Source organism: Oryx dammah, unplaced genomic scaffold, assembly GCF_014754425.2.
Source record: "Oryx dammah isolate SB20612 unplaced genomic scaffold, SCBI_Odam_1.1 HiC_scaffold_1, whole genome shotgun sequence".
Taxonomy (NCBI): domain Eukaryota; kingdom Metazoa; phylum Chordata; class Mammalia; order Artiodactyla; family Bovidae; genus Oryx; species Oryx dammah.
Window position 1 is genome coordinate 57,072,160 of NW_024070185.1, and position 17,726 is coordinate 57,089,885.

General features: G+C 39.4%; 1 long non-coding RNA gene across 1 annotated transcript; it reads left to right on the plus strand.

Annotated features, from left to right (window-relative positions):
• Window positions 1–1,391: 1,391 nt before the first annotated feature.
• Window positions 1,392–16,031, plus strand: LOC120876994. Its single transcript, XR_005724259.1, has 3 exons — window positions 1,392–1,482; window positions 12,165–12,168; window positions 16,021–16,031. It is a non-coding gene; the product is annotated as an uncharacterized LOC120876994 (long non-coding RNA).
• Window positions 16,032–17,726: the final 1,695 nt, after the last annotated feature.

Consider the following 17,726-nt stretch of genomic DNA (forward strand, 5'->3'; position numbering starts at 1 on the left):
CAGGCCTTGATGTCCATCACCAACTTCCGAGTTCACCCAAACCTGTGTCCATTGAGTTGGTGATGCCATCCAAGCATCTCGTCCTCTGTTGTCCCCTTCTTCTCCTGCCCTCAATCTTTCCCAGCATCAGGGTCTTTTCCAATGAGTCAGCTCTTTACATCAGGTGGCCAAAGTATTGGAGTTTCAGCTTCAACATCAGTCCTTCCAAAGAACACCCAGGACTGATCTCCTTTAGGATGGACTGGTTGGATCTCCTTGCCGTCCAGGGGACTCTCAAGAGTCTTCTCCAACACCACAGTTCAAAAGCATCAATTCTTCGGTGCTCAGCTTTCTTTACAGTCCAACTCTCATATCCATACATGACCACTGGAAAAACCATAGCATTGACTAGATGGACATTTGTTGGCAAAGTAACATCTTTGCTTTTTAGTATGCTGTCTAGGTTGGTCATAACTTTCCTCCCAAGGAGTAAGCGTCTTTTAATTTCATGGCTGCAGTCACCATCTGCAGTAATTTTGGAGCCCCCCAAAATAATGTCTGACACTGTTTCCACTGTTTCCCCATCTACTTGCCATGAAGTGATGGGATCAGATGCCATGATCTTCATTTTCTGAATGTTGAGCTTTAAGCCAACTTTTTCACTCTCCTCTCTCACTTTCATCAAGAGGCTTTTTAGTTCCTCTTCACTTTCTGCCAGAAGGGTGGTGTTATATGCATATCTGAGGTTTCTCCTGGCAATCTTGATTCCAGCCTGTGCTTCTTCCAGCCCAGGGTTTCTCATGATGTTCTCTGCATATAAGTTAAATAAGCAGGGTGACAATATACAGCCTTGACGTACTCCTTTTCCTATTTGGAACCAGTCTGTTGTTCCATGTCCAGTCAAACTGGTGCTTCCTAACCTGCATATAGGTTTCTCAAGAGGCAGGTCAGGTGGTCTGGTATTGCCATTTCTTTCAGAATTTTCCACAGGTTATTGTGATCCACACAGTCAAAGGTTTGACATAGTCAATAAAGCAGAAATAGATGTTTTTCTGGAACTCTCTTGCTTTTTCGATGATCCAGCAGATGTTGGCAATTTAATCTCTGGTTCCTCTGCCTTTTCTAAAACCAGCTTGAACATCTGAAAGTTCATGGTGCATGTATTGCTGAAGCCTGGCTTGGAGAATTTTGAGCATTACTTTACTAGCGTGTGAGATGAGTACAATTGTGCAGTCTTTCCCATTCTATTGTTTTCCTCTATTTCTTTGCACTGATCACTGAGGAAGCCTTTTTTATCTCTCCTTGCTATTCTTTGGAACTCTGCATTCAGATGCTTTTATCTTCCCTTTCTCCTTTGCTTTCCACTTTTCTTTTCACAGCTATTTGTAGGGCCTCCTCAGATAGTTATTTTGCTTTTATGCATTTCTTTTTCTTCGGGATGATCTTGATCCCTGTCTCCTGTACAATGTCTTGAACCTCTGTCCGTGGTTCATCAGATACTCTGTTTGACTGAGCCAAAGCAAAAATAACACCCATCTGTGGATGTGACTGGTGATGGAAGCAAGATCTGATGCTGTAAAGAGAAATATTGCATAGATACCTGGCATGTTAGATCCATGAATCAAGGCAAATTGGAAGTGGTCAAACAGGAGATGGCAAGCGTGAACGGTGACATTCTAGGAATCAACGAACTAAAATGGACTGGAATGGGTGAATTTAACTCAGGTGACCGTTATATCTACTACTGTGGGCAGAAATCCCTTAGAAGAAATGGAGTAGCCATTATAGTCAACAAAAGAGTCTGAAATGCGGTACTTAGATGCGATCTCAAAATGACAGAATGATCTCTGTTCGTTTCCAAGGCAAACCCTTCAATATCACAATAATCCAAGTCTATTCCATGACTAGTAACACTGAAGGAGCTGAAGTTGAACTGTTCTATGAAGACCTACAAGATCTTTTAGAACTAACACCCAAAAAAGATGTCCTTTTCATTATAGAGGACTGGAATGTGAAAGTAGGAAGTCAAAAAACAGCTGGAGTAACAGGCAAATTTGGCCCTGGAATACAGAATGAAGCAGGGCAAAGGTTAATAGAGTTTTGCCAAGAGAATGCACTTGTCATAGCAAACACCCTCATCCAAGAACACAAGAGAAGACTCCTCACAATGACATCATCAGATGGTCAACACCAAAATCAGATTGATTATATTCTTTGCAGCCAAAGATGGAGACGCTCTATACAGTCAGCAAAAACAAGGTCAGGAGCTGACTGTGGCTCAAATCATGAACTCCTTATTGCCAAATTCAGACTTAAATTGAAGAAAGTGGGGAAAACTGCTAGACCATTCAGGCAGTCCTAGGCATATGCAAATCTTAACTTTGTGTCCAATTGGTACATATGTGCCAATATATATCACATCAGTGCTATCTCATTAATTACATGAATCATTCAACTTTATAGGTAGAGATGAAAAGGAGAAAAGACTGCTTCTTAATACTTCTAAAACAGTGAAAGTTATATTCTCTGTGGTTGCAGAATTCCTGGAGAGGTAGAATAGTGATGTTCCCCTTTGTCAGAGAAGCTCCCCTGGTGGATCAGACAGTAAAGAATCTACCCACAATGTGGGAGACCTGGGTTCAATCCCTGTGTCAGGAAGGTCCCCTGGAGAAGGAAATGGCAACCCACTCAAGTATTCTTGCCTGGAGAATTCCATGAACAGAGGAGCCTGGTGAGCTATAGTCCATAGGATAGCAAAGAGTTGGACATGACTGAGCAACTAACACTTTCTCTTCTCTTGCAATCTTCTTAACAGTTTTATGACTCTTCTAAGATGAAAAGTTTTACATCTTGTTTCCATTTAGCAACTAGTATATATATTTGCAGCAATGAAATTAAAAGACGCTTACTCCTTGGAAGAAAAGTTATGACCAACTTAGATAGCATATTCAAAAGCAGAGACATTACTTTGCCAACTAACGTCTGTCTAGTCAAGGCTATGGTTTTTCCTGTGGTCATGTATGGATGTGAGAGTTGGACTGTGAAGAAAGCTTAGCCCCAAAGAATTGATGCTTTTGACCTGTGGTGTTGGAGAAGACTTTTGAGAGTCCCTTGGACTGTAAGGAGATCCAACCAATCCATTCTGAAGGAGATCAGCCCTGAGATTTCTTTGGAAGGAATGATGCTAAAGCTGAAACTCCAGTACTTTGGCCACCTCATGCAAAGAGTTGACTCATTGGAAAAAACTCTGATGCTGGGAGGGATTGGGAGCAAGAGGAGAAGGGGATGACAGAGGATGAGATGGCTGGATGGCATCATTGACTCGATGGACGTGAGTCTGAGTGAACTCCAGGAGTTGATGATGGACAGGGAGGCCTGGTGTGCTGCGATTCATAGGGTTGCAAAGAGTCGGACACGATGGAGCAACTGAACTGAACTGAACTGATATATTATTTATTGAAAATGTAACATAAAATGGTATTTGTGATCATATAATGTAATACCTAAAAAAAGATACTACTTTCTCATTCTCATTTCACTTTGAGATAGCAGAGCTGAGTTTGCAAAGTTTAGTATCAGCACTTAACATTCCTAAGATGGAAATACCTAGTGTCATAACTCAGCACAGCTGTATGTTAACTATGCATATTGTATGTCACTGGGAAAAACACAAAAGGAAATAAAGGAAAAGTAGGTAATTGCTCTGAAGAAGGCAATGGCAAGCCATTCCAGTACTCTTGCCTGGAAAATCCCATGGATGGAGGAGCCTGGTGGGCTGAAGTCCATGGGGTTGCGAAGAGTCTGACACGACTGAGCGACTTCACTTTCACTTTCCACTTTCATGCATTGGAGAAGGAAATGGCAACCCACTCCAGTGTTCTTACCTGGAGATTCCCAAGGACAGCGGAGCCTGGTTGGCTGCCGTCGCACAGAGTCAGACACGACTGAAGTGACTTAGCAGCGGGTAATTGCTCACATGATATGGGAAGATATTATCCTGCCAATTCCTTCCTGGAACCATATGCATCATATCCTATGTTTGTGATATAGCACAGGGAGTCATTGCTAACAGTGAATAACATTATTGGGATGACACCAGTTCAAGTGAAAAAGAAATCTGAGTTCTAACAAACTAGGCATATACACACACATGAGAAATATGTAATGTATTACTATGACCGGTTGTGTCTGTAGTTAAGATACTGATACTGATTGGGAGGCTCATATGTTCATTTGATTGTGACTCATTGTTTAAATCTCTCTAAAGAGTGGAGGGTGCTGGAAAGAGCTAGTTTGCTCTGATTGATGGTGCAAAGAGGGAGGTTTCATCTGCTTCTCATATATTTGTAAGAAATAAGCTTCTCTGAGTTTGTATTGACTTTATTATCAGAGATAATCAATGAATAGATTCTAAAAAATTAAGAGGAAATATAAAAGCCTTGAAAGCTTTGGAAATTGATGTGTTAACACAAAGCCAGTTACTGATACCTTTGCCAGTATTGCTGTTATTGTTTATTTGATAATTTGCTTTCTTCCATAAAGGTATGGAAGAAAACATGGAGCCATAATTGATACATCACTTTTCTCTTACACTCAAATTCATAGGAATTGTCATCTTTTATTCTCAATGTTTTTAGAATATTCCCTTTTCTCTTTATTCTTGCTGTCACTGACTTGTTCATCCTTCGTCTAATTCTTGCTCACTTTATCCTTTGCCAGAGCTTTCTAATTGGCTTCCCACCTTCAGTATTGGATGTTCTTTGTAGTTGCTATCAGTGATCTTTTTACTCTTTGAGTCATGAACTCTTCCATGGTGTACTATCACTGTAGCAGTGTTTTTCAAAGAGAATGTTCAAGGTGACTGGATTTAAAGGAAGAAATGCTAGCACACACAAACATACATAGTTGAAAATAATTAAGAAGTAAAGATATATTATCATTTAATATAGAGTTACACTGTCACTCATATTCTGTCTCTGTGTCATGTTTCGATTGAGGTAACCAAAGGAAAGAGGGAATTCTACAATACAGAGTGGTAGAAAGCAGTGCCTTTGTGAATCTGCTTAACTATATTTGTAGGTTATGCCTTCCAATTTTAACCTAATGAACTCCTCACATAATGGGCAAGTGACTTGCAAAAAAATAATAAGACAATAGTGGAACTAGAAGTTTGCTTTTTCTCAGTATGTACTCTTTATCAGCTACGTTATGGGCAAATGCAATCAGAATCTAATTAGATCTGACAAATAGCCAAAACGAAACAGAAATTATCAAGAAGACTATTTGAATTAACATAGAACCTCTCCCACAGTGTAATCATGCCTTGAGATTAGCTATGAGAGTGATAGGTATATGTAGTAAGTACAAATTATGCTTATATATGTAATTTTTAAAGCCAGCTTAGAGGTAAATTTCAAGCTCCTCAATGTAGAATGCTAAACTATCACACTCTAGCCTCTAGCTTCAGTCCAGTCTAATTTATCTTCTGTCCACTCCTTCATCTCACTGGACTTCCCAGATGTCCCAAATAACCTGTAGTTTCCTAGACATTTGATGATGTCTCATGTCTCCATGTCTGAGCTTTTTGCCTGAATAACACTTTTCTCATCCATCTACTGTCCAAATACGTTGTGTCTCTTAACTTCCACAGACCAGAGGGCTATTTTGGTAGGACATTTTTGTCTATTGTGAAGTGAAGTTGCTCAGTCATGTCCGACTCTTTGCGACCCCATGGACTGTAGCCTATCAGGCTCTTCCATCCATGGGATTTTCCAGGCAAGAGTGCTGGAATGGATTGTCATTTCCTTCTCCAGGGGACCTGCCCAACTCAGGAATTGAAGTACTTCTCAAAACTTGGCCTGGGGAGCTTTGAAATACACCCACTGCTCAGGCCCCACCCCTAGAGATTCTGGTTATTTCAAAGGTCCCCTAGTAATTCCAATGTGCAAATTTGATCCTAGCATCATCATATTGATTTATGGTGATCAGTTCATATGCTTATCTGCTAGATGTAAGCATCCAGAGGGTAAGAGCTGTGTTATTCTTTCCTGTATCCCCAATGCTCAAGACATTACATGGCTCTTAGTAGACGTACCATAAAATTATTATTGATCAGTGGTTCTCAATACATTAGAATAACTTGAGGAGCTTTAAAAATATTAAAGTCTGGTGTGGCTTAAGCATTATGATTTTTGAAAACTCCCTATGATTTCAAAGTTGAGATCCAAACTGATTTCAATCAATTGATCAAACTATAATCATTTTCAGTAACTATTCAAAGCTCAAGTCCCAGCTCTGGTACTAATTAACTATATGACTCTAGATAAGTTAACCTTTCTGAGTCTTTGTTCCCTTACTTCAAAATATAGGAGTGGGGCTAGAGGAATTTTTAAAGACATTAAAAACCTATAATTTGATGGTTACTCTGTGTATCACCATCTAAAAATTATATTTTTAAATATATAAGTGGAATTTATTTTTTTAATTACCATAAATTTTAGAACTTTATTTTTGAAAGGAAATTTTATTTAAAATATTTCATACTTCCCTCACTTCTTAAACAGAACTCTGAACATAATTTAACTTTCTTTTGATGTTTTAGCATCATTAATATATAATTCCCTATTGTACTGTTTTCTTATATAGTATTAGCTTTAAGTGCCATTGAATTATGCAGTTTATTTGCCCCTATACTAAATGATTCCAGACTGTTATAATTTCACTCACACGTGACTTTATTTTTTTCTTACCACCAAATTGTTCACTGGTGCTTCATACTGCTTCATTGTATGTGCCCTCCACTTCCAGTCTCACAGTTTCAATTTGCTGACTGTAAGGTATCATAGGCTCAGAAGAGAGATGTACGGTTAAAGTAATAGCAGTAACAGAATCATTTAATCACTATGAAGAGTAAGGGAGTTGAAATAAGACCGAAGTTCAAATTGTATTAACTTCTGTAGGCTTTGGTATCCTCATCTGCCAAATGGAGATAATAGTGATGATATTCAGATCAAGGGTTTTAAGATATGGCTTGCAACATGCTAGGGTAATGCCCTGCAGTACTAAATACATTTTAGCAACAACAATTAGTAATGATATCTAATGTTTACTAAATGATCACTATGTTACAGTTACTGTCCCAGACACTTTATATAGATCAACACCTACAAAAGCCTATGATGTTGTGTCTCCCATTAATCCCATTTAACCTACTAGTAGAATAAGATCAGAGTGGTGAAGTAACTTGTCCCAGGATGCACACTTTGGTTCACTGGGATTACACACTGGGCTTGCCGTCACATGTGGGGAAGGTGCTTTTTCCACCACTCTGTGTCTTCAACCAGAATTCAACAGGGCTGGTGGACTCTCCTTGATCTTTATCTTCCTTAGGGCTAGTTGCTCTCTTTCCACCTGGGCCACTGCTAATCACCTACAGTGATGTTTTAGTTGACTTTTAAAAACTGGATGTTCAAGGCAGGATCTGTGTTTAGTCACATCTCTAAGCTCAGGAATTAGAAAATTGTCCAGTTCATACTGTTTTGAATGAGAAGAAACTTTTAAGTTAAAGTCAGTTTCCAAATATGTTTTTCCTATGTTCTAAAAAATTATTCCACATCTCAGCAGTTCTTGGCATTGCAAGAAATTAAAATTGTGAAAATAGAAATTATGATCCCAGAAAAAAGTCTTCTGTCGGGAAGCAATGTCATTCACATTTTCCACTGTGGGATTCCACTACTGCTCTACAGTACAGTGAACAAATCTGGGAGTAGGAGAATGTTTCAGATAGGTGTTTTCCAAGCTTTGGCCTTGATCCTTTGGCCAAGGAGGACAGGAGAGGGAAAATTGCAAAGCCACTGTTCAAGAATGTATCATATTTTAGAATTGTTGTCTAAAATGTCAAGTGAACCCAGACATATGATGTAGAATTGTTCACAGCTGGACTTATGAATGACAACAATATATGGCCAACTGTTTTTTGGGGGATTGAATAGTCCTCTTGATATATCAACCCAGAGCCTAATAACATTCTCTACCTGTCCTTTCAGTTGGAAAGCTGGAGAAGCAGAAAGGACTCCGCAGGCTCCCTGTAGGAAGCTGTGAGTCAGGATGAAACAGGCAACATTAACTATCAGAAAGTGAGGAGAGATAAGCTCAATTTTTCTCCCCTTGGCATCCTCCCTTTCTCCTTTCCTTCCTCCTCCCTTTTTCTCTTACTTCCTCCTTCTCACTTTCCTGCCAAAATAATTAAATGCAAAAGCTTCTTGAATGTAGTGACAGGTTAAAAATTTAAACTCTCAAGAGTCAGTCAGTGTAGAACTGAAAGCCTGTAGGGGGACATTAACTTTTCCACTTTTATGTCATATAGTAAGCTCTTCATTTAATAGTCTAATTTGTAATCACATAAACCATGGGAAATTTTGCTTTGCCAACCTCTGGCTTCCCTTGTAGCTCAGCTGGTGAAGAATCTGCCAGCAATGCAGGAGACCTGGGTTCAATCCCTGGGTTGGGAAGATCCCCTGGAGAAGAGAAAGGCTACCCACTCCAGTGTTCTGGCATGGTGAATTCTATGGACTATACAATCCATGGGGTCTCAAAGAGTCAGACACGACTGAGCAACTTTCACTTTCAACTTCTAGCTTCAGTTTTCCTGACTTGGTTGGTGATTCTGAATGTTGTAACCTTTATAAATGTATATATTTTAGCATTTAGCAGTCCATATCACTGGCAGATTAGATTACTTATTACAATCTTCTCACCTCTATACTCTTCCTGATATATAATAAACTTGGCAAAATTTAATGAATACACATCTATAAAGATAAGAATAACTAACTCCAATTGTGCTAGTCCCCTTTGTTTAACTTATATGTGGTCTAATGAAAGTGTATTTCACTTATTTTAGTCACAGGAAGCCATGACTCAACCACTGTTAATGATTCTGTTTAGAATTAGTTCCTAAAAGACCTCTTGTCCATTGAGTGCACTAAGGTCCCTGGTTAATGCGTCCTTAATCTTTTTTCTGTGACTTTGTAGCCCCTTCTCTGATGGTGGGCTTGATCATGTGATTTACCTTGGTCAGTGATTTGCTTGAGATGTCCACCTGTTCTCTTGGGAACATGCTGAGCTAGTCTTCTGTATGTATAAGAAAGAGACAGACATCCCAGCTAAGGACACCCAGACAGACCAGCTCCAAGCCCACACATTGGCTGACTATACTCACATGACTGAGCCTGGCCAAGACCACCAAAACCTGACCCAGATCAGCAGAATCACCCAGTCAATCCATAGACTTAGGACAAATAGTAAGGGGATATCTTTTTAAGACATATAGCATTGGTACATTTGGAACACAGCATTATTGTGATAACAGATAATTATACACCTCTCTGTAAACTTTTTAACATTGGAAATGAGTGGGAAGTATTCCTCACTCACTTCTTTAAAATGGTTTCTTTGAAGTTATGAGTCTCCTGTGGTAGAATCAAAACTCTTGTGTTTAATCCCTTATACTGTTGTTCTACAGTGCCTAGTCATATGTTGTGTTGCCAGTTATATTTCTACTATTTCATAAAGAGATAATTGCATTCAAAAGAAGCTCTGCTTCCCACAGTCTGTCTCCCAGACCTTCAAAATTGTGTTTTCATTATTTTCCATTTGAGAGTTGGCTAGGGAAAGCAGCAGCTCTCTGAGTCTTAGATAATTTCATGAATAAGGTCTTCAGTTCCCCATCTAAAAATGTGTTAAAGGCAGGAGAGTTTCCCAACATACACCAGTAAGGGAGAAATCCCTATAAGAAGCAGCCTTCCACTTTACAGTGCATCTTGAAAGACCTCATCAACAACCCCCAATTACTGTTAAGATGCACCCCATCTCTTCAGAATGAGGACAGATTGTCTCCTCTCAGCCTGGTTCAAAGGTCCCGAAGCACTGGATTATACACCAAAAAATTTCAATTCTGAGTACAGAGGTTTTAAATGATTTTTTATATGCCTCACAATCTGTTCCTAAATCTGTTCCCATATAGTTTACATTTACCAATCAATAGGTGAAGTAATGGACCTTTGTATGGGACATTAAAGATGATAATGGAGAATAAGCTCCATTAGAATGATCAACTTAGATGAAAATGTAAATTGAGGATGTCTGATTAGTGTACTGAATTCATTGTTGTGTATATCATCTGAGTCAGGAGAAAACTCCAGACTGGACAAAAATAAACATAATATTTAATAACCGATCGTACATAATTAGCAGTTAGAAATTTATGGTAAGTCTCTATCCATTATTGTTACTATTATTTTTAGCCATGCTGCATGGCATATGGGATCTTAATTCCCAGATCAGGGGTCGAACTTGCAACCTGCTAAAGTGGGCGCACCGAGTCTTAACTGCTGCAGGGTCAGGGAAGTCCCTATGAGTCTATTTAGATAGAAGGCATCCTTCTTCCATTAGTTGAAAGTGCAAATACTGGAAGTAGAAAAATTTTAATAAAATAGTAACAGTGCTCCAAAGATGAGTGTGAAAGTTACTTGGGCATTTGGCTGATGGAAGTTTGCTAAATACTAATCACGGGTAGGATAAGAAGGAAAGAATGGCCCACAGACTGACTTTGGAGCACATTCCTGCAAAATATAGAAGTCTTGTGCTGTCTGATTGAAGTTTATATATATATTTTCCTGCTACCAAGTTGTTACCTGTACTTTGTACTGCTTCTTTTTGCACACTCTCCTCTTTGTCTCTCAACTTTCTATTTGCTGACTGTAAAATGGCGTGGGCTGGGAAAAGAGGCCTATGAGTCTGTGCCCACACATAGCTGGTAGGTGGGGTATGGAGTTAGCCAGACCTGTGTTCAGATTTACTATTCACCATTCATTAGCTGCATGACCCTGGATGGCTCTGAGTTTCATGAATCTCATTTATAAAATGTTGAATGGGAAGATAATAGTTAAAATGGCTTGTTATAAGGATTGAATTAAATAATATTTGTGTGTCTGAGGTAGGGTCTGGAACAGAATAGGCACTTGATAAATATTCAAGCCCCCTCTTGTCCCTCTCTTCCCCCCATGTTCTAACTTTAAAGAAGTTCATAATATGCTATGACAGGGAAGACAGAGAGTATGGGATATTTTTTAGTACTCAGAATCCTTAGGGCAGCTCTATATGAAGCCGGCAGCTAGCTAATGAAGCCTGATTTCTTGGGCATTTGCCTCTAATGGCTGACTGACCTGGTAACTGAATTATTCAAAGATTTTCATAATATGTTTGAATTTCTTATATCCATTCAGTGGCTAATGATTCCTAGCCAGGCCTAGGGCCTCAGCTGAGAGAGAAAAACAGCTCTCTTCAGAAGCGAATTTTTTTTAAGAAAATAGTTATAACATCCTGATGAATACTTGCAATTATTAGTTTGGGATTTATTGAAACTGGATGATTTGATAGTAACAGTAAATTTAGGCAGACAGTGTGGGAGAAAGTTGGTATATTGATTTATTTTCACAGGGATTCCAACAGCTGATGATCCCCAAACTAGTAGAAGTACAATACCAGAGTATTACAGTTTATAGGGGGAAAGTTATGTTGGTCATTTTTAAACCAGATAGCACAGTCTGAACCTTTCCCACTTGTCTAACCTTTCAGTAATGCCATTACTTTATATTACTATTAAGTTTAAAAAATGCCATCTGTGTAGATGTCGTATCCATTTAGAATATTTCTGTTATAAGCTTTCATCTCTGTGCTAAGCTCGGAACTATCAGTCACCAAGAGGGGCTCCTTAGATTCCTCTAAAGTGTTATGTGCCTGCTTTACGTGTTAAGATATTCCTTGGGTTATCACCAGAGAGACACCTGTATAACTGAAAAATGACCCTATTTGAAGTAACTGCTGGATCCACATTAAGCATACAGTGAGGAGAAATTATTTCTAAGTTTATATGGATAACATTTTTTTATTTTAATAAGTAATAGTGAATTAGACATGTTCTCAAGAAGGAAGCCATTCCTTTCTTTTAATTATTTTTTCTCACTATCAGAAATGTTCATGAAATACAAAACAACCCCTGTGTGCCCCCTCCCCCCTGCCCCTGCAAAATCCACCTTTTAAATTCTGGCATCCTCTCAAACCATAAAGAAGTCATTTTTTTTTTTTTTCCTTTGGTGGTGGGCCAGTTGGCAAAATAAGAAAAGGTCTGTCTGTATATGCCTTCTTATTTATAGGAAGGATGTGGAACGGGAAGTGGCCGGATTGTGGGACTATCCATGGTTAACCATTAATAGCATTCATAAATATCTTTGCTTCTATGATTCAGGTGCCTTGTTATCAAAACTTTGATACCAATTCATCTCCAAAATGTTGATTTCCCCCACTACTTCATTCTTTGAAGATGGTATCTTGGAATTTTTTTTTTTTAACTATGTGTTTATTCTGTTCTCAGTGATATTATCTGTCTAGAGCTACAGTGTCTTCCAGATTGTTTTTCTTTCCCAAAAAATAATGTATTTTGGGAACCACTTCATCTCAAGGGAATGTAAACGAGAAACACGTGCCTACTAAGTGACTCCCATCCTCTGGGATGTGGACTTTGAGGGTGAGGAGCAATGGAAAGAGTCCAGACATTTGTAAACTTCCTAAGTACTAAGTAACATGCTTCTACATGGATGTTTTGTTTTTTGATTTTGAATATATGTCTATGGTTATTCTGAAGGATAGACACATCTGCTTAAAGCTGTTTCTGAGTTCTTAATTGCTTTTTGCCATTTTATGTTTTTTCAGTCAGTGGTTACTAAAAGTACACTTGCTACATGCAATTTATTAAGTAAAAATGAAGCATTCATGTTTGAAATGTTGGGGAGTACCTACCTACAGTGAGAAAAAGTGGAGATAATCATATTTAGAAAGCAATCAATGAATCAGGAGAGTGAAAATAAGTTTGCATAAAAACTAATGAACTGAAGCAGGAGAATTAGAAAACTAATCAGTAAATCAGGAGATAGAAAAGAGGTTTGTATAAAGACTAATAAACTGAAATGGGAAAACTAGAGAACTAGTCTCATGAAATCATGAAATGGGAATAGGTAAAATAGGCTGACAAACTGATTACTTAGAGCTGTAGTTATTTACTACTATGTAACTGAGTGGCTTTACTTTCCCTTTTCATTTTCATGCATCGGAGAAGGAAATGGCAACCCACTCCAGTGTTCTTGCCTGGAGAATCCCAGGGACAGGGGAGCCTGGTGGGCTGCCATCTGTGGGGTCGCAGAGTTGGACACGACTGAAGCGACTTAGCAGCAGCAGCAGCAGCAACAATACTAAGACATAGTGGCTTTAAGAAACACTATCTCTTTTGATTCTCTTGGTTAGCTGGGCAGAGCATGGCTACACTCATTTGAACACCGAACTGGCTGGATGTCTAAGACTTTACAAGTTTGACACTATGACAGGGCTAGCTGAACTGCCAGGCCTTTCCTATTCTCTGTCATCTTAGAGTTTCTCCCTCTGAACTGCTGGCCCTTTCTTGTTCTCTGTTTTCTTAGAGCTTCTCCCTCTACCTGTGGTCTCTCCAGTAGAGTGACTAGACTATTAAATGATGAGCCAGGGCACCCCAAAGAACAAAAGTAGAGTATCCCAGGTCTTTCCAAGGTGCAGGTCTCGAGCTGGCATAGCAGCACTTTCTCTACATTCTGTTGGTTGAAGCAAGTCACAGGTCAACCCACATTCACTGTGCTAATTCGTTTCAGTCGTCTCTGACTCTTTGTGACCCCATGGACTGTAGCCCACCAGGCTCCTCTGTCCATGGGATTCTTCAGGCAAGAATACTATAATGGATTGCCATGCCCTCCTCCAGGGGATCTTCCCATCCCAGGGATCAAACCTGCATCTCTTATGTCCCCTGCATTGGCAGGTGGGTTCTTTACCACTAGCTCCACTTGGGAAGCCCTACATTCATTGTTTAAGTGGGGACTATTATAAGGGGTGAAATACCTGTAGGTAAGGTTTATTGGGAGCCATTTGGGAGACTAGATGCCACACCCAGGCATGGCCATATACAAAGAACAGTGTGGCTAGTGGGATGTTTTTGCTGGCCCTGTGGCCACTGGGTACTCACATGTCTAGTAGTGACAAGGGCTAGTGATATTCTTTAATAGCCACTGCATTTTTACATCGTTTCTTCAAGGAGTGTCTGAGTGAACCAGTAAAGTTGCCTGTGTCCTAACTGTCAGACAGCAGGGAGAGGGACTTTTTCTCTTGATGGTGTCTATTGTAGAAGGCAGAGACTGTCTTTTCTTGGGTTTGAGCAGCCAAATGCTCTGTCTTGCTTGGAGCAGTCCTAGTTGATGTTGATTATTCCAGTATAATTATTAACAGTGCCCATTTAACTCTTAGTAGCTTTCCCATGTGGGATAACAAATCATTTGTTCATCCTATGGCTGACCCACACAATGGAGAATCTTCTAAAATTAAGACAGGATTCAGATCACAGATAACCAACAATAAAAATAAGAAATGCCTCCTCCTTCTAGTCATTTCGTTGGCTGTCCCAAATCCACATACTTCTTCAGGTACTTCATGTACTTCATACACACACTATTCTTCCTGTGTGTGTATTAGTTGCTCAGTCATGTCTGACTCTTTGTGACCCCATGTGACCCCTGTAGCCTGTCAGGCTCCTCTAGTCCATGGAATTCTCCTGGCAAGAATTCGGGAGTGGGTTGCCATTCCCTTCTCCAGCGGATCTTCCCAACTCAGGGATGGAACCTGGGTCTCCTGCATTGCAGGGCAGGTTCTTTACTGGCTGAGCCACCAGGGAAACCCATTCTTTATGTACTTTAAAAAGACAAATGTCTCCAGTTCCAGTGAACCTAAGTCTTCTTTGTAGAACTGGCCGTATAGTCCATCTTCACATATAGGGTTCTTAGTCTTGTCAGTTACTTCATCCTGTTGAAAACTTAGAATCTCCACAGTTTGATCATGTTCTGTCATGATCCTCTTTCCGTTTTCTGTGATCTAAGGAATAAACTATAGAGTTAACTATTTCTAACATAGTCCATATACAATAGTTATGGAAAAGTGAGAGAAAATGAGTTAAAATATGTAAGATGCATATAACACAACAAAGAGGGAAGAACATACATTAGAGGATGTACTCCTTATATCTGTATCTGGCATCTTACCCTGGACTTTCAGGCCTGAGTTAGGAATACTCTTTCACTGTCCTTTCACATTTGCCTCCCTCCCTAGAGACTCAAAGTACAAGGCAAGATTGGTGGAGCCTCACATCATGAGCAAATGTCTAAATTGCTACAAGAAAGAGAATATCCGCCTTTCTCTCTCTCCAGGGGTAGGAGGCATGGTACTGCTTTCCATAAGGCTCACATAATAGTGGATGCTTCCTGAGTAGAAAACAGAACAAATGCTTATCATTCACTTTCATCTAATACTTTATTGAAAGTTGTAAAAAAGGACATTGATAGGTAGGGATGAAGTAGTGGCTTTAGCTTTTAAACTTAGTATCTAGGGAATTTGCTGGCCCAAAGATTATTAGCTGAGACCAGGGCCTACTGTCTTGGGATAATCTTAGTCAAAATGTTTGTGCAGGGGGAGAAGAGTCTTTGCAAGGGCAACAATGGTGAAAAGTGTGATAAAGTAGGAGAGGAAGGAACACTAAGTGTGTTGGAGAAGCAGAGGCAAGGAGTGTTCTGAAGGGTGCATATTGGCAGAATATTAAGAGGATGATGTAGATTTTAAGAGATGTGCATAGAATCAGAGTATATCTCTCCTTCACTCTGATAAATGCCTGTCTGAGCCAGGCTGAGAGCAAGGTGAGAGGATTGGCTGGTGCTGGAAAAAAAAAAAAAAGGTGGAGGAAACAAAGGTCAGATTCTTGTGATGGGTTAAAAAATGATCTCAACACTTAGAAGTCCTTTGTGTTGAATTCTGAAATCTAAATTCTTGTCTAAACCTGACTCAGATTGGATGTGTTACTATTGTTGTATGTTACCATAGATAGGGCTTGTTTCTTAATTCATCAACTAGGGGATTTAGATCAGATTAGTGAGTCTTATCATAGAATCTCCAAATTCCAAGAGATCCTCAGTAAGAGCTGGGGGTGGGACAGAAGTCGGTTCACTATCTACAATATTGAGTTATAAGTTAGCTAAAAGGTTAATTCCTGTAGACAGAATGTGATGAGAAATGCCATGGGGGAAGTACAGAGGGCTAAACAAATACACTGTGCAAGACATAACCTATTCCAGGGGTCTGGGAAGGTCTCCTGGAGGAAGTGGTACTTAAATAAAAGAGGAAAACAAAAGCAGGGCGTTTCCAGTAATGTTTAGAAATAATTCAGTTGTGGGCCATGATAAAGATCAGCAGATGTGGAGCGTGGGTATTTCTCTATAAATGTCCCAGTTTATAACTGTGAGGAATCGAGGTTGTTCGAGAAAGGTTTGTTGCTGATATAGGAATGCTGCACAAACTGTCCAGGAACTTAAATTTTTCTTGCAACTTGGTAATTTTTCCAGCTCCTGTCTCCTTTAATGAACCACAGTCCCAGATTATGAACAGAGCACTTCAGCCCTGAGGTGCTCTTAGAACTCCATATAGAAATGTATCTTACTTTTGAACTTGAAACCATTACAAAATAATTGTTGAGATGCTTTAAATAGATCTCATTAAGGTTAGCATATAGCTCTGTGCTTTTCTGTCATGCCTGTGTTAGTGAAGGATGGTTTTAGATGTACAATTAAAGTTCTTCCAAAAAGCATGAGGTATCAGTCACCAATTTTATTAGAATTTCAAGAATTTGGGCATAGACCTTCCATTGTCTTGTTCCTGCTGCCACTTCAGTGAAAATTTTTTTCTTGATTTTTTTTTTTTTGCTGATGAAGGTTGAAGATTCTATAGTTTGTCTGTTTGAGGTACTATTATAGCAAGGTTGCCATGGGAAAAGAGCTGTCCTTTCCTTAAGACTAATTATTGTTTAGTCTCTGTCACAAACATGAGGAGAGATGATTCAAAAATTACTAATTCTGGTCTCCCAAGTTGACATTGTGCCTACAAATCTATTGTATAAAATCCTATGGGACTAGTGAAAGAAAACACTTCCTGTGTCTCTCCTACAAAACTCAAAAGTCCAAAGTAGCAAAGAAAAATATTTGCTGTTTTTATGAAATGCAAACTACTTAGAGTTTTATATTCCTGGGGTTTTGTAATACTGAACACCCATTATCTTTTCTCTTCTGCTCAAATCTCTTTCTTGCCTTGTCTATGCATTTTGCACACTCTGGATCAGCTGTGACCAGTATTTCCCGTTTTGTGTGTCAGGGCAGTAATAAGTGCCTGTGTCACGCCCCCCCCACCCAAACTGCGGACTTTTTGCTCAGAGGGACAAGCATGCATAATGATATCCAGCTGGGAGGGAGCTTAAAATAGTGTCCACGCGTCATTTTGCAGTTAGGAATCTGGATATGGCTAATGAGGTGTTATCAATCAAGAGATTAAAAAAAATTAAAATCCTACATCAGGAGCTGCTCCTGCCAGAAACGGTGGATTTTGTAACAGCTGTTTTCTATTAGATGCTATTGTGTTCTTTAGCAGCAAATTACATAGATCAGAAATGTACAGTTAACAGTTTTCCCAAGTGAGGTTGTAAATGAGCCTGTTGTCCTCTGTACAAAGATATTGCAGGAAGGAGAGGAAGCTATGAGCAAAATCTTGGTGGACTTAATGCAGTTTTCTGCTCCCCCTTG